Source organism: Sminthopsis crassicaudata, chromosome 2, assembly GCF_048593235.1.
Source record: "Sminthopsis crassicaudata isolate SCR6 chromosome 2, ASM4859323v1, whole genome shotgun sequence".
Lineage (NCBI taxonomy): Eukaryota > Metazoa > Chordata > Mammalia > Dasyuromorphia > Dasyuridae > Sminthopsis > Sminthopsis crassicaudata.
Window position 1 is genome coordinate 283,742,023 of NC_133618.1, and position 27,886 is coordinate 283,769,908.

Sequence of the window (27,886 nt, forward strand, 5' to 3'; positions counted from 1 at the left end):
GGAAAAAATTCACAAGACTAGTAGAAAGGTGACTTTAATTATCCAGAAATATGCTAGAACTATTTGGGAAAAGGAGAGTAATTAATAACTTCTTGATTTATCTTAATGAATAAAATCATCCTTCAGAAGTGAGGAGAACTAAGTTGAAAATCTATACTGGATATTATTTTTAAAATCAGGTTGGTAGGTTAGAAATACTGGGACATTAGGGAAAAAAATGACTTGCTTTCTGCTAGCATTCATGATGGAGAAGAAGAAAACTGATTTTTACTGTGAGAAGCACTTTATTTTTAGAGAACACAGATTTCAAAGGATCTTAGATATAAAGTTCTACAGAAGTAGTTAACCCAAAAAGAAAAGGGATCTCTTAGACTGGAATTATGAAGATAAAAGGGAATCAGTTTCAGTGAACAGAAAAAAATAAGTGACTAAAAGGTTTTATATGAAAGCACAGGGTGGCTCATCAACAAATTTTACAATTTTTAGAGATTTAAGGTAGAATAAAATGGTACGGTGAGCAGAACACTATACCTATAGTCAAGAAGTTCAAATATGGCCTCATACTCTAGCTGTATGAATATGACCATGTCCAAATTTCTCTCAGACTCACTTTTCTTCATTTACAAAAATGGGGATAAAGATAGTTTATTCCCCAGTTATTTTGGTAATAAAATGAAATATTTACATTTTAATTAAGGAGATATGTTACAAGTGGAACAAAAATAATTATCAGCAAGCCATGATTCTGAAAGTCTCAGAAGTACTGAAACTCAGAATAAGTCAAACCTGGAATAGGAAGCAAAGGACACACACCCTCACTCACGAAATATTTAAGCATTGAGGTGTCCTATCATCTAAAACAAATTGGCCAAGGTGATTTTTGAGGCATTTTGTGAATATAGGCATGTGAGTGCTTTGTTGTTAGAATTGTTAAAAAAATTGCTTCATGTTTTTTGAATTTATTAAGTTTTTGACATTTATTTTAATAAGATTTTGAATTCAATACTTCTTCTCTTGTACTCTTCTCCTCCTTCCCTAAGACAATAAACAATCTAATATGGGTTATATATGTATAGTCATATTAAACATATTTCTACATTAGTTATGTTTTGAAAAAAATTCAGAATGAAGTTACCAAAAAAACAATATCCACAATGACTACATTGTAAATGAAAAAAATATAATTTTTAAATGTTGCAAAATTTAAAAGAATATATCTCCAGAGAATAGATCTGAAAATCACTTCCTACCACCAATTCTTTGCAAAAGTAGGAGGTACAGAACATTGCATTTGTTTTCATATCAATTTTTGATGTTATTGATCACATTTGTTGTTTTTCACCTTTTATTTTTCTTTTAAAATTTTTTGTTATAGGGGATGGCTGAGAAGGAATAGGGAATAATGCAGTGGGAAACTTAGGCAATGTAGAATCAAAATATATCAATGAAAAATTTTAAAAGGATTATTTTTTTTCTTTTACTTTTTTAGTTCTATTGGGAAATGAAGAAAGATCAAAGAATGAGCAGGCTTGATGTTTTGGGAAAATGATGAAAACAGAATAAAGTGAGAAAACAGAATTGTTTATTTTGTGTTTTGCTTTTGCTTTATCTACAAAGAATAATGATTTTTTGTACTAAAAATGACAGCACAAATATTTCTAACATATAGTTGATATTGAAGATTAATCAAACCAATCATAAAATCTAGTTGATTTTTCGATTAATTTAAGATTTCTAAACTAAAAGAACTTTGTTGGATAAAGTTCATATTGATTTTAGAAAAGATCTCATTTTTTTTTTGTTTGAAACAGAACTTGCAACTGATTGAATAGTCTGATTTGAAGAACTTTTAGTACTTCATTGATGTCATCCTTCCTCCCAATAAAGCATATCTCATAACATAGAAAACAAGACAAAATATAGCTTGATAAATAAACAAATGAATAAGGAAAAGAAAAAAAAAACATTCAAAAAAAGCAGACAACGTATCAAAAATAAACATAATATAGCTAGTTAACAAATATACTATGTCTAGTGGGTGTCATATTGTTTCGCATCTCACTGGCTTGAGGAAAGTCTGGTGAAAGGAAGAAAATTTTCAACTTAAAAAATTTTAAATGAATATTAAAAAAATAAGCATGATAAATATGTTTGATAAGACAGCAATTTACTTGAAAAGATCCTGGAGTCTTAGAGCACTACATGCTCAACATATGTCAGCAGTATAATGTCATTGTAAGAAAAGCTCATAAGATCTGAGGCTTCATTAAGAGGCATACTTTTCAGAAATAAGGAGGCAAGAGAGTTTTCTGTACTTTGTCCTAGTCAGATTACAACTGGAGTACTGTGTTTAATTCTAGCTTACAATAAGCATAATAAGCATCTTAAGCTACAAGAAATCCAGAGAAGGGCAACTAGATTGATGAAGGATTTTAAGTTTTCATGATGGAAAGATCAGATGAAGGGCATTATATATGTTTGTGTATGTATGTACATATGCATATATATGTGTGTGCATGCATTTATATATATATATATATATATATGTGTGTGTGTGTGTGTGTATAAACACATATACGCCTTTCTATATAAATTAGTAAATATACATATGCATATACATGTACATATAGAGCCAGAACTTTTTTTTATGTCAAGGGAACTAAAATTTAAATTGTTTTTAATTTTTTTTCTGTCTTGTATTACTTATGTGAATTTAGACAAGTCAATTAAGTGTGATGGAGCTCAATTTATTCATTTGTACAATAAGTGGTTTAGACAAAAATACCTCTACAATTCCTTTCAGTATTAGAAGTGAGATCCTATGATTCTAAGAAGATTCAGGAGCAACAGCTAAGTACTTAAGTACTTGAAAGGCTACAAGTGAAGAAGAGATAGACACCACAGGAAAGAATCAGGAGTAATAATTAGGTGGTGCTGAGAGGAAAATTTGTGTTGGGGAAATTTGCCTAACTCTTAAAAATGTGTAAAAGTAGAATGGGTTGTCTTGGGATGTTGATTTGTTCCTCTGTTTTGGATGACAAGAAAAGATTAGATAATCATTTCTCAGATGTATTAATTTTGGTTTGAAAACTTGTATTTCCTCAAAACTATAATTTCAGTCTTGACCTCTATGTTTTTGCTGTTCTTCAATTTCTGGAGCCTAGCATAATGACTTGGATTCAGTGTGTACTTAATTGTTAGGCTGAGTTAATTTGGGTTTAGAAGAGAACCTTTGTAGTTAATCAGGACATCAACATGTGAGGGTTCCAGGTAATTTAGAACTAAATTGGCCTTAAGAAAATATTTTCCTACTTAAAATGCTGTCTTTCAAGGTAGTATGTACTTAATACATATCTGTGGGATAAAAATTGAATTTGTGACACATTAAAAGGGGTGAAATTGTTTAAGCTCAAAAGCTTAAAACAATATTTAAAATCTTTGAAAACTCTTAGGTATTCCCAATGATATATTCAGGTGCTTCATAGGGATTGTCAAATGGGTTCAAGTGATTAACTTTTTTACATGTAATAAAATCAATTTTAATACCACAATGAACCATAATAACAAGAAATAAAATGAGAGAATGGCTTATTGTTTTAACTTGTCAGTGAAGTATGGTGATTAGAGAACCTGACCTAAAAATAAAAAAAAAAAAAAAAACATGTTGGATTCAAATTCTATCTCTAGAATAGAATTCTATCATGGCTAATATGACTGTGGGAAAAGTCATTTAATCTCTAGTTTAAGCAAATCTCCTTTTGGGAAACAATCCTAACTTGGGGGTCTTTGATTCCACATGGATTGTTCCTTCTTCACTCTCAAAGAGGACCAATCACATCATGAGGTTGATAGGTTGACTTCCAAATGAATTGTATTGAAGACAGAACTATGTCTCCCTCTCTCTTCCAGAGTTCCAGAAGGAGTGCTCTTACCTGCAACTTCTCTAAAACAATAAATGAAGTCACAGATCTGGGCCCCCTCCTCTTTTTTCACTATAACCAGATGAATTTCAGTGCTCGAATGTTATTTTTCTCATTTTAGATATGAAGAAACTGGGGCATATCCAGAGTTAGGGTTTGTTTTTGTTTTTGGCTTTTTGTGTGTGTGTGTGTGTTGTTTTTTGGTTCCCTCCCTTCTTTTCCTCCTCCCCCCCCCCCTGCAGCAACAATCTAGGGCTGGTACAAAAAGACATTTGTTTTTCTGATGTGGAGAAAGATCCAAAACTCATTTGTCTGTTACTCACTCTATAGATGTATCAGAACCAGGAGTCACTTGACTAGACTTCCAGTGAGTTTTTAACTTCGCCCTTCTTATTTTTTAGCCTTTTTTTTTAGCATTTATTTTTAGCAGTTATTGTTGGCAACAAAGCTTTTCTTCTCTCAATTGACTTATTAATCTAATAATGCAATATCACTTTTATTGAACCATTTCATGGGAGGAAAAAAGAAAAGCATTTACCACTTAAATTTCATGCCACAGTATATAATTGCATTATACCCCAGAATGAGAATCTGTAACTGGATTAGCTTTCATTAAATTTGGTTAACAAACTACAGATAAGTTGCTTGTAGGAATCTTTTTTTATTTATTTTTTCTATTATTTCTGTGGCAAAACATGGAAAGCAAGATATCAGAATATAAGCTATTGAAATCTTCATAAAGGCTCACAAATCAAGAATTGAAAGGGATATCAGCAGCCATTTAGTCCAATTTTCTCCAAACTCCTTGTTTCAGAAATGGGGAAATTTAACCCTCAGAATTTAAAAGCCTTACTTAAGCTCATATGGGAAGTAGGGACCTTAAGTAAAATTTAAAACCAGGTCATCTGACTACTATTCAGAGCTCTATTATACAATACTGTCTTATGATAAACTATTTTTTTTTGTTCTCTGCTACTTCTTAAGATAAAAACAAAACAAAACAAAATAAAACAAAAAACCTTTAAAAATCCTAGTCTAGGTTTCAATTGTTTTTAGCTGCCAGGATTAGAATGAGAGACTATAGCCTTGTTTTTTTAGGAATTTACCTTGGCAATTTTTTTTTTTCAAAGGATGCTGGAAAATTACTTGGCACCCTTATATGAGATCCTAGAAATCTATTAGAATTTTTCTCCACCCTGGTCTCATAAATTGATTCATCCACCAGAGGCTGCAATAGTGCTTTTCCTGGTTGCAAGACAATGATAAACAGCAAGATTCTTTAGGTTATAAGGAAAGGAAGCTATTGATATCTTTTAAAAAATATATGGGCAATATTAACAAATAAAGATCAGATGACAGCTCCATAAGGCATTAGATTTTACTTAACTAAGATCAGTAAAAAAGAAATTAGCAAAACAAAATCAGCATATACTTATTTTAAACCCATGTGCATTAGATGTCTATTTCATTGCTGACTGCTGAACCCATATTACCAAAGCTTCATCTTTGTTGCTATGTTGAATTATCAGAGAGCTGATTTTTATGTGAGCTGACATCCTGTCTTTTTAATAATCCCAGGCCCCTGTAGCCTGACTGTGTGACAAACAGAACCTTTTGTAGGGAGAAGAGTTTCCAAGCCTAGGAAGAAATTGCAAGAAAAGAAATCTATCCTTTCTTCCCTTACCTCCACCCCCATCCCTACCACTGCTTCTTTTTCCGGTTTTTTTCCAAAGTCTCTGAGTACAAGCACACATTCATTTGCTATGACAAATACTAAAATCCAAAATAACAATTTTTTTTTGCCTCAGCCCACACTCTTGAGCCATTTCGTGATTATACATTATCATACAGATGGAGCTGTTGGTATCAAAGCTTATTTGAATTTTTTGATAATAGCTCACATCGTCAGCGATTGAATTCAATAGGAGAAAGGGAATAGGTTTTGTACTTAAATGCCTTTCTTTTTAGAAGTACAACTGTGTTGTGAACAATGGAAGGAGAGTACAAAAATCTATCAAATGTTACAATAACCAGACACAATGAACTCTGATCATAAATACTGCAATGGGGAAAGAAGAAATGAAAGACTGGATGTGTTAAGTTTATATACGTATGTTATGTGACATTCAGATGGCTCCCAGAGGTGTGTGCCTTACTATTTCCAAAAAAATATCCACAATTGAGGTGACATAGGTCTTGTCCCTTGAGTCTCCTTAAAGAAACAACAACTGTTCTGTAGTAACGTAACAGATGTTAGAAAGAATCATTAGCAATCTAAATGTTTGTTGGAGCAGATGTACCACTTCTGTTGCAGCTAACTTTGGAAGGGAGTGGGGTGGGAGGCAAGGAGAATAGAGAGAGGCTGAAAAGTTTGAAGAAAATCAATAATAAGCAGATTCGTGGAAGGATTCTCTTGGAGGTTTACTTGGGGAGATTCCGGGAGAGGTGTGAACATGCATGAGAGTGCTAGCTTTATAGAAGGCACCTGAAAGAATTTGTGCCACCCCTCCTCCTCCTCCCACTCCCCTCCATTGCCTTGATATATTTCATTACATCAAAGATAAATAAAAGAAGGCAGAATTATCAAAGAGTTAATACTAAAAGTATGATTGTTGTGAGTTATTCAGTCCAATTCATTAAGAGGAATGTAGTCCTGGTGGGAAGGATTGAAAAAGGCAATGGAAAGGATGAACAAAATAAATTGCCTGGTGCAATATATTCCTAATAGGAGAGAGAGGAAGAAGAAGTTATTGGGCTAGATGGACTCTGGATTGTGTTGTTATTCCCTTTGTGGTAAAGATGAAATGGTTAACTTCATTATTTGTTTCATATAACCATTCTTTTGGGATTTTCTTTTTTCACTGATGTTCATGCATCCTTAGGATATGCTTCCCCTTCCTCAAAAAAAGTGATGGAATCTAGAAAATATTTTAATTCTAGACAATTTAGAAAAAAACTGAGGAACTGGGGGAAGGGGAAGCTTGGCAACAATATAAAAAAGTACCTTATAATTTTGGATTTCAAAGCAATAGGCAAAATTATAGGTTATAATAAATTGATAACCATTAATAACATAGGTAAAATCCCACAAAAACATGAATTATACATTTGGGAACATTTTTCCTTATACTGAGTAACAAATTTAATAACAGGTTTGTTCTGGCACCATCTACATGGAGCATCCTATTCAAACATTTTGATTAAAACATTTTTTTCTTCTTTTTGGTATCAGTTTACAGGGCAGCAATTAAAAAGTGTTTTAAAGGGTGATGGATTTATTATGGTTGGATGAGGATCCACATACAATAAGGATATTTTAACTCCTGCCTTTAAGTAGGTTGTAAAAATGTGGAGATGATATTGGAGTAAGTTCTTTGCTTATCTAACTAGTAATTCTTTTGATGATATGCATCTCAGTGTTAATCTAGTCCAGCAACTCTCACCAATACCTGATCAGATAGTAAGTTTGTAAGGTAGGAAATAACTTGAACAAGTAAATTCAAGAGGCTAAGAGAGAAGAAAAAATTCGAAAATACTTATGAATGATTTTGAAACCTTGGTTTTTAATCTTTTCATCTTTTCAAACAGTGATCAAGTACCTACCTTCCTTCCTTTTTATGCTTTCGTGCTTGCTTGCTTGCTTCTTTCCTTCTTTTCTTTTGCCTAACATGTTTCTCAGTTTTCTTGTAAAATTTTCTGAGGTTTCCAAAATAGGAGATGAATAGAGCTTTATAAACAAATAAAAATCCAGATTTCAATTATAAACCAGAAAAAATGGCATGGTGATAATAGAATGACCACTTACAATAAATCATCACAAAGTGCCTGACTCTAAAGGTTAATAGGGGTGTAAGCAATTGAACAATTGGAGATCTTCATTACTTATTAAATTCAAAGATGTTCACAGTACTGATGCTATATATCTCTGGACAAAAATAATATAAAAAGAATGGTCATTCCATGTCCACTTTGAGTGAAGCAAAAACAGTTTCTTCACTATTGTGAAATCTCTAAATCCAAGTATAAATTTCCTAGTATTCAATTTGATTTTAAAGGTCAAAGAATATTTTTATATATTGAAAGAGAAGTAAAATTCTTAGAAGTCATTATTCCTGGCCTCATGGAACATACAATCTTAGGAGATAAGACATATTAATGGAAAAAATATAATAGAAAATAAATGATAAGCTCATTAGAAATGCAGTCTTTGTTGGACAAAACAATTGCTATGTTAGAGGTAGTATCACGTGATATTTAAGATGCTAAATTTTGAATCAGAAAAACAAGGCACAAATCCTTCTCCAGACATCTATTAGCTGTTGTGATCATGTGTATGTGACATTAACCTTTCAGAGCTTCAGCTTTCTCACATTTGCACTAGAATGTGCACATTTCACAGACTGAAAGCAAAAGGTTCTGCTGAAGTTATGTGAAGTTCAAGAGGGAAAACAGTTACACAGATTAGAGGGAACATGGAAAGTAAAGTGTTCATGGAGGAAATTTCATTTGAATTAGAGTATAAATAGACAAAAAAGATGGACAAAGGACATTTAGTGTCCCTGGGGTGGATAGTTAGAACAAAGACACAAAAGAAACAAAGTAAAACGCATGTTCAAAGGACAAAAGTAAGGTGTATTTGGCACTTGGAAACCACTTCAAAAATGCTATTGAAATAAGATTGGAAAGGTTGTTGATGACAGACTATATCTAATCTTAATGCTAAATTAGAAATATGAGAGAACAGACATTAAGGAAAAACACATTTGCTGCAGCCATTTCCCCCTGAAAATAATTGTCTGAATTTAGAGCCAATGGGAATTAGTTTAAAACTCATATGGCAAGGGTTATGAATCTTCAGTATTACCAGCCTATTTACTTGTCTTCTTACAAAACTTATACCATAACTATCTCCTTTTCCCTGTTTGCTTTTGTATAGTCCAATTTTTATGACCAAATAGAAAGGGTAGTTCCTCAAAATCTGAGGAGTCTGTGGGAGATGTTAGATACATGGTAAGTATACTCTAGGAGCTAGGGACTACATGAGAAAATTTGCAGATTCTCCTTAATTTAAGAAGGAAAAATGGAAACTGTCACAGTAGATAAAGAGAGAAGTTCCTATAAAAGAAACATCAGAGCAGTGAGACTTAAGAACAAGGATCAGAAATGGAATAACTTATATGGAATACTAAATATTAATCTAGCTACTTAATGGAACAATAGGATGAGGGTGTCATTGACTAACTTTTAGGGAAAAAAAAGTTCATTTCTCTTCATTTGGTTTCCCCATATTCATGAGGATTGTTATCTCCATTGGGACATTGGAAAGAGAAGTGCTTTTCTTTATTTGTTATGAATTCAGTTTTCAAACCCTTCTCTCTCCTTAATTGTGAACAGTAAAATATAGTATGTTTGATGTTTGTGAAAATAGATACCTTATAAGAGAAACTAACCTCTCACAACCTATTACGGAACTGTATGCCTTTGATAATCCCTTATACAATTAAGTAGGGCCAAATGAGCCAGATTTGTGGGATTAGGGAGTTGATGTCCATTCTTTATAAAGAGGCAAGTGCTGATAATACTACTTCACTTCCTTGGAAGCTGGTAAATCATAAAAGTATAAAGAGAACTTGATATAAGGATTACAATATAATGATAAACATGATGGATATGGGGGAAAAAGAACATCAACCTAGAAATTTGAGAAGTCTAGAAAATAAAGGATATCAGAGGAAATAACTGTCTTAATTTCAAAGTATAGGAAATCAGTTCTCTTCCCATCCCTGCCTATGATTCAATCACATGCAGCAAATATATTAAATGGGGGTAAGGCAGTGGGAGGGAAGGACTAGAGAGAATTTAAACTCATGTCTCTTCAAAGAAAACAGAGACAGCAATTCTCTCTGAACTAAGAATTTTATGCCTAGCCTTAGCCATTGTCTTTATTTCTCCAGTCACAAGAAACTTTGAATTTCTAGATGAAAAAGATCTATTAGGTCATCTTGTCCATCTTACTGCCAGTTGAGGATTGCTCCTGACAGTAAAGAAGTTAACTTATTGACAGCACTCCTTAAGCAGCAATTTACCAGGTGAATCCCTAAAGGCAAGAATGACTACTCAAGTTTATCTTTGCCCTCTTATCATTGCTGTAGTTAGAAGACCCATTCAATCTTCTCTACTAGATGAGGGAAGAAGTCTGAAACTTGAACATTTTTTTCCTTACACATATAAAACAAGAATACAATAATTTGTGCTTTGAGACTTTAGATGTAGGCGGGAAAATAGTTCTCTTCCTGCTGAATTAAAGCCCATTTTGTGGATTCTAGGAGCTATGTCCTTTTGTATTATAATCAGCAAAAAAATTGTAGGAATTCAGAGTCCCCTTTAATAAAATAGAAGAGAAAGAGGAAAAAGAGACTAGTGTTCTTGAAAATAATTCTCCAGACCAAAAATCCAAGGTATTAAATGCATATTAATTTTATTATAAATCATCATTCTAATAATATTTATACACTTTATATGCTATCTCATTTGATCCTTAAATTTTTATGCTATGCGATAGTTAATGCTTATTCTAACTCAGGCTAAGAAAAAAATCAAGTGACCTGACCAGGGTTGCACAGCAAGAAAGCAAATAAGCCTCAAGGCAGAATTTGAATTCAAGTCTTCTAAACTACAGATGCAGTGCTTTATCCATTCCAGTAGTACTGGAATGGATAAAGCACTGCATCTGTAGTTTAGAAGACTTGAATTCAAAGATATATATATATAGGGTATTAGTGAATAACAGGAAATAGATTTTTCTTGCATCCTCTGGCTCTATAGTTGCAATTCAAAATCTGAGTTAACTAAATAAGCATTTATGAAACACCCATAATGTACTAAATGTTGGTTATTCAAACCTAACATAAAAATTACTGATCAAGACCTTGGGGGAAGACAATACTACAAAGATAAATATATTCACAATGTTAAATAAATAAAGGTTAGATAAAAGGTAAAGTTAAGTGATTAGAAATAAGACTGTTAAATTAGGGGAATAGAGAAGTTGTTAGATGAAATCTCCACTCCCAGATTCCTCAGATTATCTACCATATCTTACCCTGGATGTTCACTCTTAAGTCTGGTCTCAACATTAGAGGCATTTTTTTTCTTGAAGAAACTGGTTCTTCCAGAACCATTATTTTAAGAAAAGTTCCCAGGCCAGCTATGTCTTTATTCTCACTTTGCCTCTGCTCCTGAGGAGTAACTTTCTTTACTATGTTCCCTTTTCTTCTCTGCTCCCAATTTTCTGCTTCATTTTAAAATAGTCTTTTCCAATAGAATGTGCCTAGAGTAAGGACTGCCTTTTTTCTGCTAATATTCATATTACCACAATGTCTGTCATATAGTAAATGTTTATGTTTAGTAAATGTGAGTTGATGAAACTACAAACAAATAAATGCAAAAAATAATGGGATATTCCATAGTGAGGTTTAGAAAGATAGTTATGGCTTGGTTGTGAATAGCTTTAAACGTTAAATAAAAGAGTTTATATTTTAAGTGAGAAGCAATATTGAACTATGGAGTTAATCTAATAGGAGAGTGATATGATTCAAGTTGTGCTTTAAAAAAATCACTTGAGTAGCATGGGGTAAAATGGATTGGAGTAGGGAAGAGATTTGAGGCTGGAAGACCAGTTAAAAAGTTATTATAATAGTCTAGGTGAGAAATGATATGAGCCTGAACAAAAGATTGTTCAGCAAAGAAAGCTAAACCTATGTTGGATTATGGTGCCACCCATGAGGTTCTATTTAAGGGCTCTGACAAAAAGAACTATTCCTTGTATATTTCTCCCTGCTTTAATATCTTTGGGTTAATTATCTCCAAAAATCCCCAGCAGAAATATACTACCTAGGATGCATAACAACATTCCATTATCATCTATTACCAAATGAGCACAACTTATTTTATCAGAATAACAGCAATTTATCAACAGAGTAACAAGAAAAAGAGGGAAAAGTTAAGTTTGAGAGGAATGGGAGAGTGTTGCATAGCTCCTTCAGATATAGTTGGGTATTATCTCAAGCAGAACAGAGGAGTATGTCCTTGGAGGTACAGGAAGCATTTGGAGGAATAGAGGGATCAAAGTAGACAAATGAGAATATTAAAAACAAGCAAACACATTCCTTTCCTCTTGTGGCTAACGATGAGAAGCATCTTGATATATAGTGGGATACAGTTCTGGACATGGAGATAGAAAACTCAGAAAAACCTCTTAATATTAGTTAATAACCATGGGCAAATGAATTACCCTCACTGTCCCTCTATATCATCATCTGAAACTAGCAGGCTACCAATATTTCTACTGAGAAAACACTGTCATCAACCTAGTGTTACTGTGATCCATAAGAGAGCATTATTTTGAAAGTTAAGTGCAGGCTGGAAACCAGCACTGCATGGAAAGCTGAAAATGGAGGTAAGAAGATTTGAGTACAAATTTTGCCTCTAGAAACTGTTAGTGCTTTGACCACGAATAAGTAATTTTTCCTATCTGTATCTTAGTTTCATTTTCTGAAAAATGTGGATAATAATACCTACCTCTCAGAGTGTGATAGTGAAGCACATATTTATACAAAATGTTTTGCAAACTTTAAAGTGCTCTATGAATGTCATCTCATTCTGAATGAGAGGCTTATCTTGGAGGAACAGGTTTTTAGGAAATGTATCTGATGATTTTAGGTACCATTAAGTTAAGAAAAGCAGAGAAGGAAGGAAGGAAAGAAGAAAGGAAGGAATGGTAAGAGAGAGGGAGGATCGAAGAGAGGCAGGGACAAAACTGAAAGGAGGAAGGGAGGGAAGAGAAGCAGGAAGATAATTAATAAAAGAGTGTAGGAAAGCAGGGTGGAAGGGAGGAAGGAAGAAAAAAGAGAGGGAGTGAAGGAGAAAAGGAGGGAGGAAGGGAGAGAAGGAGAGGAGGAGGAAGGGAGAAAAAGAAAAATGAGGGAGGGAGGGTAAAAGGGAAGGATAGAGAAAAGAGGAAGGAGGGAAGAAGGGCAGAAAAGAGGAAGGAAGGAAGAAGGGAGGAAAGTAGGAAAGAGGGAAGGAGGGAGGAAGGAAGGAAGAGATGGAGGGGAGGAAGACCAGAAGGCAATAAAGGAAGAAAGAAAAGGAAGAAAGTAATGAGAAATGAAGGAAGAGTGAGAGGAAGGAAGGAAGGAAAAAAGAAGGAAAGAAGGAGAAGAAGGAGGAAAGGAAGGAAGGGAAGGAGAGAGGCATGAGGGATGGAGGAAGTAGGGAAGGAGGAAAGAGTGAAGAGAGGAAGGGAGGGAAGGAAAGCAGAAAGGCAATAAAGAATGTAGGAAGGTAGGACAACAGGGAAGAAAGGAGGAAAAAAGGGAGAGGAGAAGGGAAAAAGAGAGGGAAGAAGGGAAGGCTGAAGAAATGAGGGGAGGAAAGGAAAAGAAGGAATAGAGAAAAGAGGAAGGATAGAGGAAAGGAAGGAAAGAGCAAGGAGGGAAATAGGGAAGAGAGGGAGGAAGGGAAAGAAGGCCAGAAGACAATAAAGGAAGAAAGACAGGGAAGAAAGCAGGAAGAAAGGAAGGAAGCAAGCAAGGAAGGAAGGAAGGAAGAAAAGGAGGGAGGAAGGGAAGGAAGAAATGAGGGAGGAAGGGAAGGAAGGAAGGAAGGAAGGAAGGAAGGAAGGAAGGAAGGAAGGAAAGAAGGAGGAAGTCAGTTAAATTTTCCCATATTTTTCCAATTCATTTTGCTGGTGAAAAATGACAATAGTCATTGATTATTAGAGAATTAAAACTAGAAGGCACTTTCAAGATATTTAACCCACAGTTGATGCTGCCTGCAATAATCAAAACCAAATTAAAATGCAATTAGAAAATATTTTACAAAATAAAAATGCAACATAAATAATATTGTGGTTTTTCTAAGTAAATAGGCAGGAAATCTTGTCAGGTTTGGTGGTCCTTGCTTCCATTTGAGATTGATACCACTGGTTTAGCCTGTTCCTTTCTTTTGCTAATGAAATAATTTAGGCCCAGAGGAGGTGATTTGTCCAAAGTCAAAAAACTAATAGATGGGATTTGAGTTCAGTCCATCGTATTTCCAATCCAGCATTCTTTCTCTTATATTGCCCCAAGAACTATTCTGCTTTGTGGCTTCCCAGCCCACAAAAAAAGACTAATAGGTATTTGTTGTTTTCTTTATTATTGTATATTATCTTGACAAGTAGAAGCACTGTGTTTAAATTAAATTGTTACTAAGTGTATATTCATTGTATGGGTAAAGAAGAAAGCTGATTAGGAAACAAAATTCTTACATGTATATATCTCTACAATGAACCCTTAAATTTTCAAGTTGATAATTTCAAATTTTTATCATTTTGGGACAAATAAGACTTTACAACAAGTAGCAAGGTCTTGTGGTTAATATGTTTGTTTTGGGAATCAGGAAGACCTCTGAGCAAATCTCATCTCTGATTCTAGTTTTTTCTTAAACAGGACTAATTCATTTAGCCATTCTGAACTTGAGATTTCCTCTGTTATACTAAATTATAGGTTGTTCTCCATTTGCACGGGTGGGAGAATCTACTTATGGAACAGTATGGAGTGGGGCATAGATGGCTTAGTTAGTGCATAGAGTACTGGGCCTAGAGTCAGGAAAACCTAACCTCACATCTCACTGTCTTCCAGAATCCTTGAATTACAGTGGCAAGGAAAAATTCAGAATGACTTTTGTCATCTAATATACACTGAATGATCTTAGCATTTTCAATGTCTGACCAAAATCCAATTTCTCCAAACATATGCTTTTCAGCTGCCTTCGTGGCTATTTGAAAAATTTTGTTCTATCTTTTCATTCTTCTAGGGGAAACGTTCACATATATTGAGTAGATAACCCTTAACTCACTAATGCAACCGAGTCCTGTCTGTTACCCTCAACTTGGTTTAGACTATCTGCAGAGACTATTTGCTAGGATATATAACTGCTTTACATGTTATATCCTCTTGGAGCCACTGGTGTCAGTAAACATCAAAGGTGGATGAGCAGCTCAGAAAAGGGCTCCCAGGAACACCTCCTATCAGAGGTGTTAATCCTTCCTGAACACTGGGTACACTCTTCTGTTTGCCTTAATCCACAAGAGAAGAAAATAACAGACCATTCTGCTAACTAGCAGATAACCTCTTAGATAAATATGGTCCATAAGGGCAAAAAGAATTGTACATGTCTTAACTGAACAAAAACAACATGGAAAAGTACAAGGAGACCAGGAAACAGGTGATTTAAGTTCTAGTTTTCCGTATTTAATTAATAAAATCTTTTGATTCTTTCTCCTCCATATATCTTGTTTCTTCCCTTAGCTTTCTACCCATTCTACAATTAATTTAGTACAAACCCTCATCACCTGCATTTGTAATATTGCACATCTCCTAATTAATCTTTTCTATCTCTCTTCTCCAGTACAGCTTCCATATACTTGATAACTTTGTGTTCTTAAAGTTCAGGTGGTTCTGCCCTTTTCTCTTCTCCCTCTATGATGTTTGATTTAAAAATTCATACATATCTATACAAAAATGCATATATATATATGTATATATATATATATGTAGTATTGCATTTTAAGTGGATTTTATTGTTTAAGATTTCCAGATCTGTTTTTAATTAGCTATGCCACCCTGAACACATCACTTGCCTATAAGTATCTTGATTTTCTTATCTAGAAAATGAGGAAGCTGATATAAAACTCCATATGATCTCTAAGGTCTCTTTTCATCTTGACATTCTGCTTCTTTTGGACTTTAAATAGCTCTTTTAAAAATCTTTATCATTCATACTTGAGATAAGTAAAATTTAATGTATTCATCCATTAGTCAATAAATCATTACTTCCACCTTTTAGAAGCTTACAAAAGCTAAAGTGATAGTGGAATGACGTAATTCTATGAATTTCATATTATGCATAATCTGTATAAGGCTAAATTTAAAAAAAATTATGTATGTATTTCATAGTTTCCATAAAACAGAGATTTTCAACTTTTGTATGTATGTATTATGGATCCTTTGTCAATCTGGCATCAGGAAGGAGAAGGACCCCTTCCAAAATAAGACAGAAACAAAGGAAACCAATTTCTCACCTGTGTATTCACATTAAGCTTAGGAATTCATAAACCCCAGGTTAAGATTCTTTATATGTTTTTGAACTTTGGCTAACAAAATCAATTTGAATGTAGCTTAGGTGTATGGCTCTCATGTTAGTATAGTTTGTAGTTACAAATTACTAACACATATACCTGAACAAAATTTTCTTCACAAAATAAAATCTCACTTTGTTGTTTACAGAGAAGAGCAAATAAATATCTGTGAGCCCTCTTCTGCTTGGAATGGGAACAGTTTATAGGGCTGCAGTTCAGGAGAAGTTGGCTCTAGTTCCAGTTCTGCCAAAAGCAATCCATGTGACCTTGAGCATGTCATTTAACCTCCACTTATCTTAGTTCAACTCTAAAGGAGAACATTGGTAGAGGATCTCTCAGGCCCTTTCTGACTCTGAAATTGATTGATTCTATGATCATATTTCCTTGGGCTCTCTCATTCTGCTGCTTTATCTACCTTTGGACTATTTTCATTGTCAGAAGAAAACACAAAATCTGCATTCTTCCTCAATCATGATAGTATAGTACACGATACTACAGTCTAGGAAAGTATATACAGTAGGGGAAAAGATGATTTTTTTTTAAAGAATCAGGCAGACATGGGTTCAAGTGCTGTCCCAGTTAGCTATAAGTAGCAAGCCTCTGCTCAAAGACCAGAAGTGATGATAAACAAGAGGAAAATTTTCATGGAGCAAGTGGCATTTAAGTAGGAATCTGAAGAGGCAAGTAGATCTCGACAAATGAGCATTCTTTGTTTAAGGAACAAAAAAACAAATACATCAATATGGGAATTTTGAGATATCCCTTAGTGAACAAAGTTTCCTTAACTTGAGCTCCTAATAACAATATAATGTCAGGTTTGAAGGGGAAAAAAAAAAAGGAAAAACCTTCAGTGCATGCCATCCTACAGTTTTATGTCTTCTGATGTCTTTTAATGTCTCCAAGAAAGTTAGGGCTTTGGGGATGAAGGGATAGGGAACAAAACAATTTTTATATTCCTAAAAACAAAAACAAAAACAAAAAAAAAAAAACAACTCATTTTGTCTTTTTCTCTGTTTAGTGCTAGAAGAATTCACTGAGATTGCTAAACTCTATGATTTGTATTGTGCATAATTACTTGATGGCACAATTGAGATCAAATAATTAATAATAATTTTAAAACCAAGGTTACCTAGTATAAGGGGTGTGTGTGTGTGTATATGTGTGTGTGTGTGTATGTGATTAATTGAATTTGCATGTCTGGATTTTTTTGAGGTTCATTAACTCAGCATACATTTTAATAAAGAGAACTCCTTATCCATAGCCACAGACATTTTTTAACGAAAGCTACTATTGGCCTAAAAAATAATCATTCACTCTTTCAAAATGTTGGCTTTGTGTTTTATTTTTTAAATGTATGTGCACTATATTTTTGTTTCCAACAGATTTAATCTGAGGGTTTGTGTTCTGAAAGCTATTCATTTTTGCCACTTTTACAGACATGTCATTTTTCCCTCACGGCATTTTCCAGAGCAGGTCATTTTATTTATTTATCTTTAAGGGAGGGGGAAAGAGTATGTCCCTTTGTACTAAAGCCATTCTTGTCACTAAACAAATGCCTACCTCTGCCTGCAAACTGGAGAGAAAGAAGACAAAGACACACAAGGCAAGGGAAATAAAGCACATCAGGACTACAGAGGACAATCAATTAGATTATCTACTCTACATTCCAGTCACTTCTTAAAAAATAAAAAAAAGGGGAAGTACATAATACCATGGCAACAGTTTGAGCTGCAGTCCTTTATGGTATATAATCATTAAGGGTTCTTCAGCATTCCCTGAAAATGGATATGGAAAAAAAAATCACAGTGGTATACAAACTACCTACATTTATGCTGATTAAATGACAAGTTTGTAATTTACAGGTGTCTTATTACCAGGGGAATGCAATCATACAATTCCATTTTAGAACTCAAGGGCTTTTGAAACATGCGGCATGATCGTTAGCTGGGGCTGCAAGCTACGATTAAATGGAAAGGATGGCATGTAGATTTTTAGAACATGGTGTTGACATTTACTGGCCAATCAAATTTTGCAACTCTCCTGCATGACAGCAGATGTTGACCTTTCAAGCTTTCCCTATCTGCTCTCACGCATTACCTGCAGAAATTAACATTAACTCAGCTTCCTGCTCCATGCTGCTAGTAATGTCAGCTGGGAATTGAGATTCATGAATTCAGTTATTACCTAGGCTTGAGACCCATTTTATACTCTAAGCACAGAAGTACAGCTCCTGGGAACTGGTATTTTTGGATGCTGCTTCAACTACCTTTGTGGTTGAGGGATAGCTGGGAGCTATGGTGTAGGAAATGTCACTGAGAACAAGAGGAGAAAGAGACAGAGGAGGACAATTTCAAGGAGAAACCTAGGGGCCAAATAATTGCAAATGCTCTAGCTTGGAAAGCTTAAAAACTAAACTGATACATTTTAAGCAAGGCAAAGATATGGTAGTTGAATTTTTCTCCTCTTGTTAACTGAACCATGAAAATGGAACTCCAAACAACAGTATCTGACTATAGTAAGCTTCAGGGTTTTCTCACTAATGCCTGGAGGCCCGAGTCTATCTAGTTTGGAAAGGGGAAAAAACAATCTGAGGAATATATGTCATATGTTATCCTTAGGAAATAGATGCCTAATAAGGTACTGCTTTTTTGTGGTCTCATTTCTGATTAAAATCCTTGTATTTCTTGCCACCTTATTCAAGATATTTTTCTTCACTTGTTGCTGGTCAGGGAAGCTAAATGTCTTAAAATGTTTGAAAGCTCTCTCTTCCTCATTCCTTTCCAGACTATCTGTCCCTTCCCCTCTTTTAATTTCTCTTTGTCCTCCACTTTCTTCCTTCCTATTTCTTCACTTTCTCAATTTCATCTTTTCCTCCAATCCCCTAGAATTGTAATTATACATTATACATGTCCTTGTACATTTTATGTCCACATACCATCTGCTATACAGGTAGGAAAAAAACCCAGTGAATACTCAGTAAGTTTGGGCTTTTATAAATATTTTTCAAGGTCATTTAAGGATCCCTCACTTGGGTTTATACATTTCTTCTTGTTTTTTGTTTTTTGTTTTTTTCTTTATGGTCTTTGAAGTATTAAGTACTAAAAAGTACTGAGTTGCAAAGAACTATGCCTTTGAAAAAAGAGCAGACCCATTTATATCCAATAGAGAACTTCATATGTCAGCCATGAGATAAAACATATGAAAGCTACTCTAGTGATATTGTTCTGACTTACTCTCAGAGAAAAAGAGCTATTTCATAGTAATTTTTGTTTAAACCAAACAATTATTTCCAGTATGTATGTGAACCTAGAGATGACAGTGAACACAGATGAGGATTATATGTGATTTGTGGAACCACCAAACTTTTTCCAGATGTATCTACTTAAATGTTCTTCCTCTCTATCCCCCTCAAACAAAGAGAGGATAAAAGAAACATATCTTATACTGGAAAGAGTATAGCGTTTTAAATCAAAGTGATGAGGTCCTGGGTAATTACATGGGGTTGACAGAATGTTTGAAACACTGATAGGAGGATTGTAGAGCTCTCTGAGGCAGGCAAGGAAGGACACTGATAGGGATCAACTTTTTAGCCTTACATTCTCACCCCTGTGGAGATCTTGGGAAACCCCAACTTATTGATTCCAATCAGAAAGCCTAGTTATGATATCAACCCTCAGAAGTTAAATTTTTCCTTTAAATCTGTCCAAAGCCTATGATCTTTGTTCAGTCACTTTTAGGGTTAGCCCATCATGGTGTTCTGCTGATGTGGTATCTTTCTTCTCCCTCCCCCATGCCTTACTTATGGTGTTTTTCTCCTTGTGATACTTAAACTAATTTTTTTGAGGTGCTAAACTTCTCTATGGATTTAGCAGCCAGTTAACAATGATTCTCACCTCATGGTGCATTCCCTTTCTATTGGTTGTATGAGTTCCACTGGGAAACTTGCTTTTTTCATTATTAATTGTTAAAAGCCCTTTCCTTGCTAACTATACTCTTTCTAATGTTCACATGATTCTATTTATTATTTCTGGTGTTGATTTTTCCTTTAATTGTGTCTGTAACTTTTTCACAAATAAAAGTAGCTTTAGGCAAAAGGAATTCCATTGTGAATTCTTCACATATGCCTTGTGCTTTCCCCCTCATATTCAAATTAGGAATTGATAGCCCAAACTCATCATTGCCAATCTTGTCAAAAAGACTTTGGGGGCTCAGTTTTTTTTTCTTTACTGAGTATCTTTGTGACTCTTGGATCTCAGTTTCCTTATCTGTAAAAATGAAGATTTTGTGCTCTGAAGTCTGTAATGGGTTTAGAGCTTTGGTGTATGATTCATTATTTCATCAGCATGTGAAACTTGCAGTATACGAATTCCACTAACATGATCATCTGTGGCTAGTTCTAATGAACACTCTTGAGAAATATAGAGATTAAGCAGCTTTGTCAATACAAAGTGTCAGAAGAAAGAACGGAATACAAGACTTCCTGACTCCAAAACCTTCATTTTCTCCACTATCTTCTGTGACCTCTATGACCCCATATTGCAGTATCTTAACTTGAACCATTAGTTTAAGCACTGTTTTTTTTTTTCCTTTGGCAAAGGATGATAATAAATCAAGTCTCAAATACTTCAGGGTGAATTATTTTAACGGAGTGCTTTTCTCCTTAGCAGTAGAGATTCCAGTATATTGGAAGCATCAGTCATCTGTGCAGGAATAACATGATAAGATGTGTTGAAAGATGCTGACTCAATATCCTATTGTTCCCAGCATGGTTTATCAACCAGGGTTGAGGAAGGAGACATCAAGTCTTCAGCTTTCCATATCACCTGCTCTTTTTCATTACCTCTATCTACAAATTATCATATTCCTGCTACCTTGGGGAAGAAGTGAGATGCAAAAGTCCTACTTGCTGAGGTACATTTATCTTAATGTCTTGAAGTTACCTATGAAAGCTGTGTCTACCTTGAAACCATTGCTGATCATCAGTGATTGGGCCCATATACATATTGCTACCTTGACACACTTATATCAAGTTATTTTAAGTTTCTTTGTATTGAGTTTTGCCTCATTAATGAGGATGAAAGTCCAAATCAAAGATTTTCCTTTCAATAGATGGAGAGGCTGTATAATGCATAATCCCAACATCACATTTGTGTATTGAGAACTGCCCTAGTGAAGACAGTCTTTTGGGCTGCTAAGTGTATGGAAATCAATAAAAAAATCAACATTTATTAAGTACTTTCCATGTTCCAAGGACTGTTCTGGGTCTTAGGGATACAAAACAAGAAATGAAACAGTCCTTTTGATAGAGAACTTAGATCTTAGATCCTAATGGGCAAATAACATAAAAACATGGCATATACAAGTATATCCAATATATTTATATGGGATATAAGTATTTGGAATGAATATAGAATCATTGCAAGGTAGACTAAGAAAAAAAAACAAAACTAACCAATGGGGGTGAGATAAAAGTTCCATGGAAAAGGTGATATTGGAGCTGAATCTTAATGCTGAAGAGAACAAGAAATTAAGGGATACTTATGAGGTAGAGGAATGGGAAGAAGTGCATTCCAGGAATGATGTGGTTCTAGAAAGATGAAGATTTGAGAAAAGATCATAAGATTTGACAAATAGGAGCCTATTGGCAATTTTCAGGGTTTGAGTGTTTGTTGAATTTAGAGTTACATTTGAATGAGTCCAGAAGTTTGATTTTAAAGAGATGAAAATTGAGTAAAAAATATTGGAAACAATTAGTCTAGATAGGTTTTCCTAGGAGTTAATAACTTAAAAGGATGTATAGTCCAGTAAAGGCTTTTTTTTAAAAGTATGGGGGAGATTTGGAAACATTGGTAGGAATCAGGGGACCAATTAGTATTTAAGAAAGGATTGAAGGTTATAATGAAAGCTAGGTTGACTGAAGGGGCAATATCGTGGAGAAGATGAGACATAATGAGATCAAGGACATATGTTGGCCTTGGTGAATTGAAGGGCAATCTCATTATTAGAGACTGAAAAGAGTTTGGGATACCAAGGGATTTTGAGATGAAGAGGAAAGAAATACTTGGTAAATGGCCTCAGCTGACAAGGAGATATAAAATGAGGTGAAAGATTTGAGAAAAGAAGAGGAGATTTAGAACAGTATCTGTGGGGAGTGTTGGGTATAGATTCAATTATTCTGGAGTAAATGCATTATCTTGCTTAATCAAGGGTCAAGTTGGGATTTGATAATATCAATTTATAGGGAACCCAGAGAGCTTAATGTGCCAAAGTTTGTCCATTACATTACATATATTTAAGGATGAATATAATTTATATTGGTCTTATGTGGTTGTCTCTTTTCAAATGAATACTTAAATTAAGGATTCTGCCTCTTTCCATATAAATGTAAGGGTGGCTGACTATTACGTTGTTAGATGGTTGATATCGTATTAAATATTAGATGGTTGATATGTAATTTAAAATGTATATATGTATGTACACCAACAATAATAAAATAAGACATTTTTTTTCTTCATTGATATATGTATTTCCAAATTTGGTTCATTATACTGATGATTGATGCAGAATAAGTTTTTTTCAATTATGACTTGGGCTAAATAAAGGAATTGAAAAATTGGGAATCCAGGGAAATCTATAATATTGGGGAACTAACTTCCATAATCTATTTCTGTTGGGATTTTCTTTTTCTTTTGTTTTACTTTGCTTTGATAACCAGAAATCTTAACTGTGACTTTATGTAGTTTAAATATAGCAGAGATTATCTTTGAGCCTTAAATAGTTAGTCATGTGTCTGATCTGGGGAAGGTTTGAGAAAGAATAATTTTTCTTTAGGCAAAGGTTTACTAGTCTATACAATTGGACTATTCCCAGAAACAATGAATCATAAAGAGGAAAAACATGATAAACACAAGAGCCTGGAGGGGAAATTTAAACAGTTTAAGTCCTCCTGAATCTGTTCAGCATAGAGTAATTTTATTATTCTTTTGAAAGAAAATAATAGTTATTAGGCAAACCCCAAGTTCAAATGTTCATTTGTTTGCTTTTAAACAAATATAAAACCAAATTGCTAAGGAAAATTCCTGGGGGAGGAGAAGAAAAAAAATTAATTTAGAAGCATTTATTGGCATACTCCTATTGGCAAAAAAACATTATATGTTGATTTTCACAGACCCCCCCTAAACATTACAGAATTTTTCAAGTATGCTTCATTGTGGCTCAAAAAGAGATCATTTTGGCCAATTACAAAGGGGAAAATTATTTAAAATGCCTAGATACATGAGCTTTTGAAGCTCCTTCTACCTTTCTTAGACCAAGCTCTGATCTCTCAGCCAAAGGAGAAGCAGCTCTTCACCTCACCTAGGCTATACCAAAAGATACAGAAACATACAATGATATCAGGTGTGCTGTTTGAATATTTCTTAGAACTCTTCTGTTAACTGCTCCTCTCTTTCAGAACTCTTGAATTAAAATTCCTTTTAACTGACTTCTGAACTGAATTATCATATACCAGTGTCCCCTGATTCTCTCACTTCAACTGTCATCTCATGTATAGTCAAGTACCCAATCTTTTAGTCTCTTAGAACTAATCACCTGGTTAATATGAATCTCCAAGGCATTGTTTCTTCACAAGAAAAACAAAATTAAGATAGGATTAAGGAGATAGTTTTAACCTTACCCCTGTACCACTTCTGTAATTTGCAAAATAACAACTGTTGGTCTGACATTTTGACTTTTTTTTTTTTTTAATTATACGTCCCTCAGCAAAACATTGTGGTCATTTTCCCACAGTTCTTGTCTAAATGGCAATGGATGTTCTGGATAGACAACCTACTGAGCCAGTCCACCAGGATATAAGTATCTGGGCAAGCAAATCTGATAGATAATTATCTCAGTCTTAGAATTGAAAAGCAAATCAGATAAGATTACAATTAGGGTACCATGTAGCACTTTTGATGTTCCCAAGTTCCTTGAGACTTTAAAAGTTCATTTTTTCTCTTGAGCAAAAAAAAAAAAAAAAAAAAAAAAAATCTCACAGTGATGCTGATATTGCAAATCCCCAAACACCATAATCTTAGAAAAATTTGAGGTGACCCAAAGTTCAGTGTAAATCTTTGCACTGAGGGAGCATAGGATCTAACACATTATCATTGATGACTGGTATGTGAGAAGTGTCGCACATGGCAATGAAACAAAAGGTAGACAAGTTATGTAGCAAGAGTGAGGGTTGAACAATATTGCTGGTATTCTCCAAATAAAGGACCTGGAGAGAAGTCTTTAGTCCACCTAACAGTCTATATGAGTGGGAATGATATGGAAAGACATAAACAAGAAAATATGTGAGAATATATGACTGGGTTATGACCTGCAAAGGAGGACATCTTTACACTGATGAGATTGAACATCAATTCATCAAAGCCAAGAACAAATCAAAAATCCAATTCAAGACTATAGTGTAGGCTGTGATTTATAGCTAGATGAGCATTTGTCCTAGACAAATCTAGCAGAATGATGTTAGGACCAGAATTGAAGAGAGAGACCTGTTTCATAGATGGATTTCATGTCAGAGAAACTAGGTTCTCTAATTCAACTCTACTACTTATGATCTTTGCCTGCCTAGCCAAGTCACAATCTTCTGGGTTCTCAGTTTCCTTATCAAACTATTCTGAGTTCCTCAGATCCTTCCATCTCTTTACAATCTTTGGTTTTTTCAAGGCTCAGCTCATGACATACCTCCAATGAGAAGATTGCCCATATTTCAATATTTTCCTCAACTATTCTTGTCTGTATCCCAGAAAAGAATACAAACTCTGTAAAGACAGGGCTTTTCTTTTGGCTTGAATCTTGTCGCCATAGCACCCAGTGCAGTGTTTTGCAGAGAGTAGTTGCTTAATAAATGCTTACTGTAGAGATGAATTGAACTGGGCTTTGATTTCATTTGGAAAACTGAATAGTAACTTTCAATGCCCTCAAGCTGATTTTGAAAACAAAACTCCACTTTTTTAATGCCAATATTATTTGGGTAATGCTATATCTTTGAATTATGTAATATCATTTCAAAAAATAGAATTTTGAGTGACTTAAGGGGAAATGGAGAAAAACATGGTGGATGTAAATATAAATAGTCTTTTGTATATTTCTAAAGTAAGCTCATTCAAGATGTGGCATAAAATAATAGTTACTCAGAATATAGTAGACTGATTAGTGAGTGAAATAAATAAAATTATAGTCTGGGATATGAAATGGTATCCATAATGTATTTTTAAAACAATAGGAAAAATCTTTGGATATGTATTGGGTAGCTATTTTGTGAAGAATTTATGAGAAGACATAAGCAAGAATCAGACATGACTAGAAAGACAGGTTGAGTTGTGATCTCAATCACATCAAAGAAGTCACCTAATTATGGAAATATTGAATGTCATTGCTTATTGTGGTCCCTGCTACTCTAGTTTATGTAGTCACATATCTGCTGTTACAATTATTATTGCCCATCCATGAACTTAATGGCAAACAGTCTGGGACCCTAGCTAATATTCAGGATTGAATTCAATTCTCAAATACAACATAATGATTCTATTAATGAAATTTTATTTTGTTTTGTTTATATAGATTTAAGATTTTATCTTTATAGGGTCACCCCTCTGGCAATGCAGATCAGCCTTTATTTTGCAACATTTAGTCTGGGAGAATTGCTTGGGGCACTTGGCTGAAAAGCTGAGTTATCCAGGGTCACATGGCTGCTGTGGCTCAGAGGATGGCATTAAATGTGTTTTACTGATTCTGAGGCTAGCTCTCTTCTCTGCACTCCTTCTCTGGATTGTCTTTCCTGATTTGCAAAGCAAAATTGCTCTCACTTAAGAAGTATGGAAGAGAAGGTAGAAAGTGTCATCTGCCATGGTCTTTAGAATACCAGACATGAGAATTGGATGCATACCTTTTGAATTTAATTGGCACTATTTTCTAACCCCGCTGGTTAAAGGCATGCTGTAATTTTCAATGCTAGTTCTTCCTCTTTTAAAATCTCTTTTGAACTATCCACCATCAACCTTCATAATCATCATTTATAGGGGGAAAATACTTAGTTTCAAATGCTATGAGATTCTTTTCATCCTCCAGTTTTCCATGCTGAGTTGCACAAGTATGAGGTGCCTCAATTACATGCTACAAATCCCAATGAAGATTTACAACACTGAGAGTAAAGTATAGTTTTATACTACAGTTGGTGTCCTGCAAGAATACAAAGCCTATATCTCTTAGTAATAAAACCAATAATTCTGTACCATTTGCATTCCAAAGTAGTTTTAAAATTAAATGAAATGAGATGGGGCACCTCTACTAACTTTATCCAGATGGTGTCTATCCCAGTAGTGTTTGCTTCCAGCTAGATCAATGGATTTTGCTTCCTAGTTGGCTCCCACCTAACACTGCCTGTTGGTGATTTAGTTTTCTGTTTTGTGCTTGATGTGATGCCATATTTTTCTTAACATCCTCTACATCTCAGATGTGATTCCTCAAAGCATTCATTTTCCATGGGATGCTTTTGCAGGTTTTCCCCCCTTTCTCCTTTTTTCAAATGCTGGGTATTATCCTCACTGCACAAAAGAAATGGACCTCATATTTCAACACCTCATCTAATAGGATTTTTGTTTCTGCTCTGATGAAATGTGGCTTAGATATATTTATTTTCTGTGCAACTCTGCTTGCAAAAAAAAAAAAAAGAAAGAAAGAAAGAAATGCTGCATGGGAATTCTTTGTTTCTGCACTGAGTAATGTTGAAAAAGAAATGGAAGGGCTTTGTGTGCAAATGAAATCTTTGGCATCAAGTTCCACCTAGTTAAACACCTAAATATACACCCTGCAGAAAATTAGGTGCTGAATTGTACACCAATGTCCTTAAAGGCATTAATTAGATCCTTAATTTTATCATGTGGGAAATGTGCCACAGTCAAGAAACACCTGGTAAAGACAAACATGCAAGGAAACAATCAAATTAAGGCACCTCTAAAAAACAGCTATGAAAAATTAAACAAAATACAGACAGAGAAAAATAAATACAAATCATACTATTTTTAACTATTTGGAAAATAATTGATTCTATCATCAAAGTAGATAATGCCAAGAAGGAATAGCAATGTTTTAATAATGGGTACAATAGAATACTTGTCAATGAATCAAAATTCTAGAATGAGAAAGTATACAGGTCATCTAGTCCAATTCAATCATTTTACAAAGGAAAAAGCTGAGGTTCAGAGATTTTAAGTGACTTTTATAAGATCCAAAGAGGGAATAAGAGTCAGGGTTGAAATTTGAATCCAGGTCCTTTTGACTCCAGAGCCAGTGTTGTGTTTGGAAGAGAATGTTATATTAGTACAAGATAGTTGCAATATCTCTACTCAAGACCTTCATCAATGCCTCAAAGTAATAATAGGTGATCTTAGGTTGTCAAAGTTCTCAGCGGAGAGTAAATTTGTGTCAAGGCTAATTAAGCTATAAATTATTTTAGTGGTCTACATTTTGCTTGTGAGTCTGTCTTTCAAGAACCAGCCTAGCTAAGTGTGAAGAGGCTCATCATCTGAGGTCCTGTTCCAAAGGTGGTGATTTTTTTGACCATAGCAACTCATTATATTGTCAATTAAGTCCCAAAGAACTTTTAAATCCTTGAAATCACAGATCACTGAAGTACTGAAGAAGACTTTGGTATCACCCCCAACTCACAGGACATTCCTTTCCCTATGTATTTTTGAGGGGTTTGCCTTTTATTAGCTGAAATTCAAATTTCTTT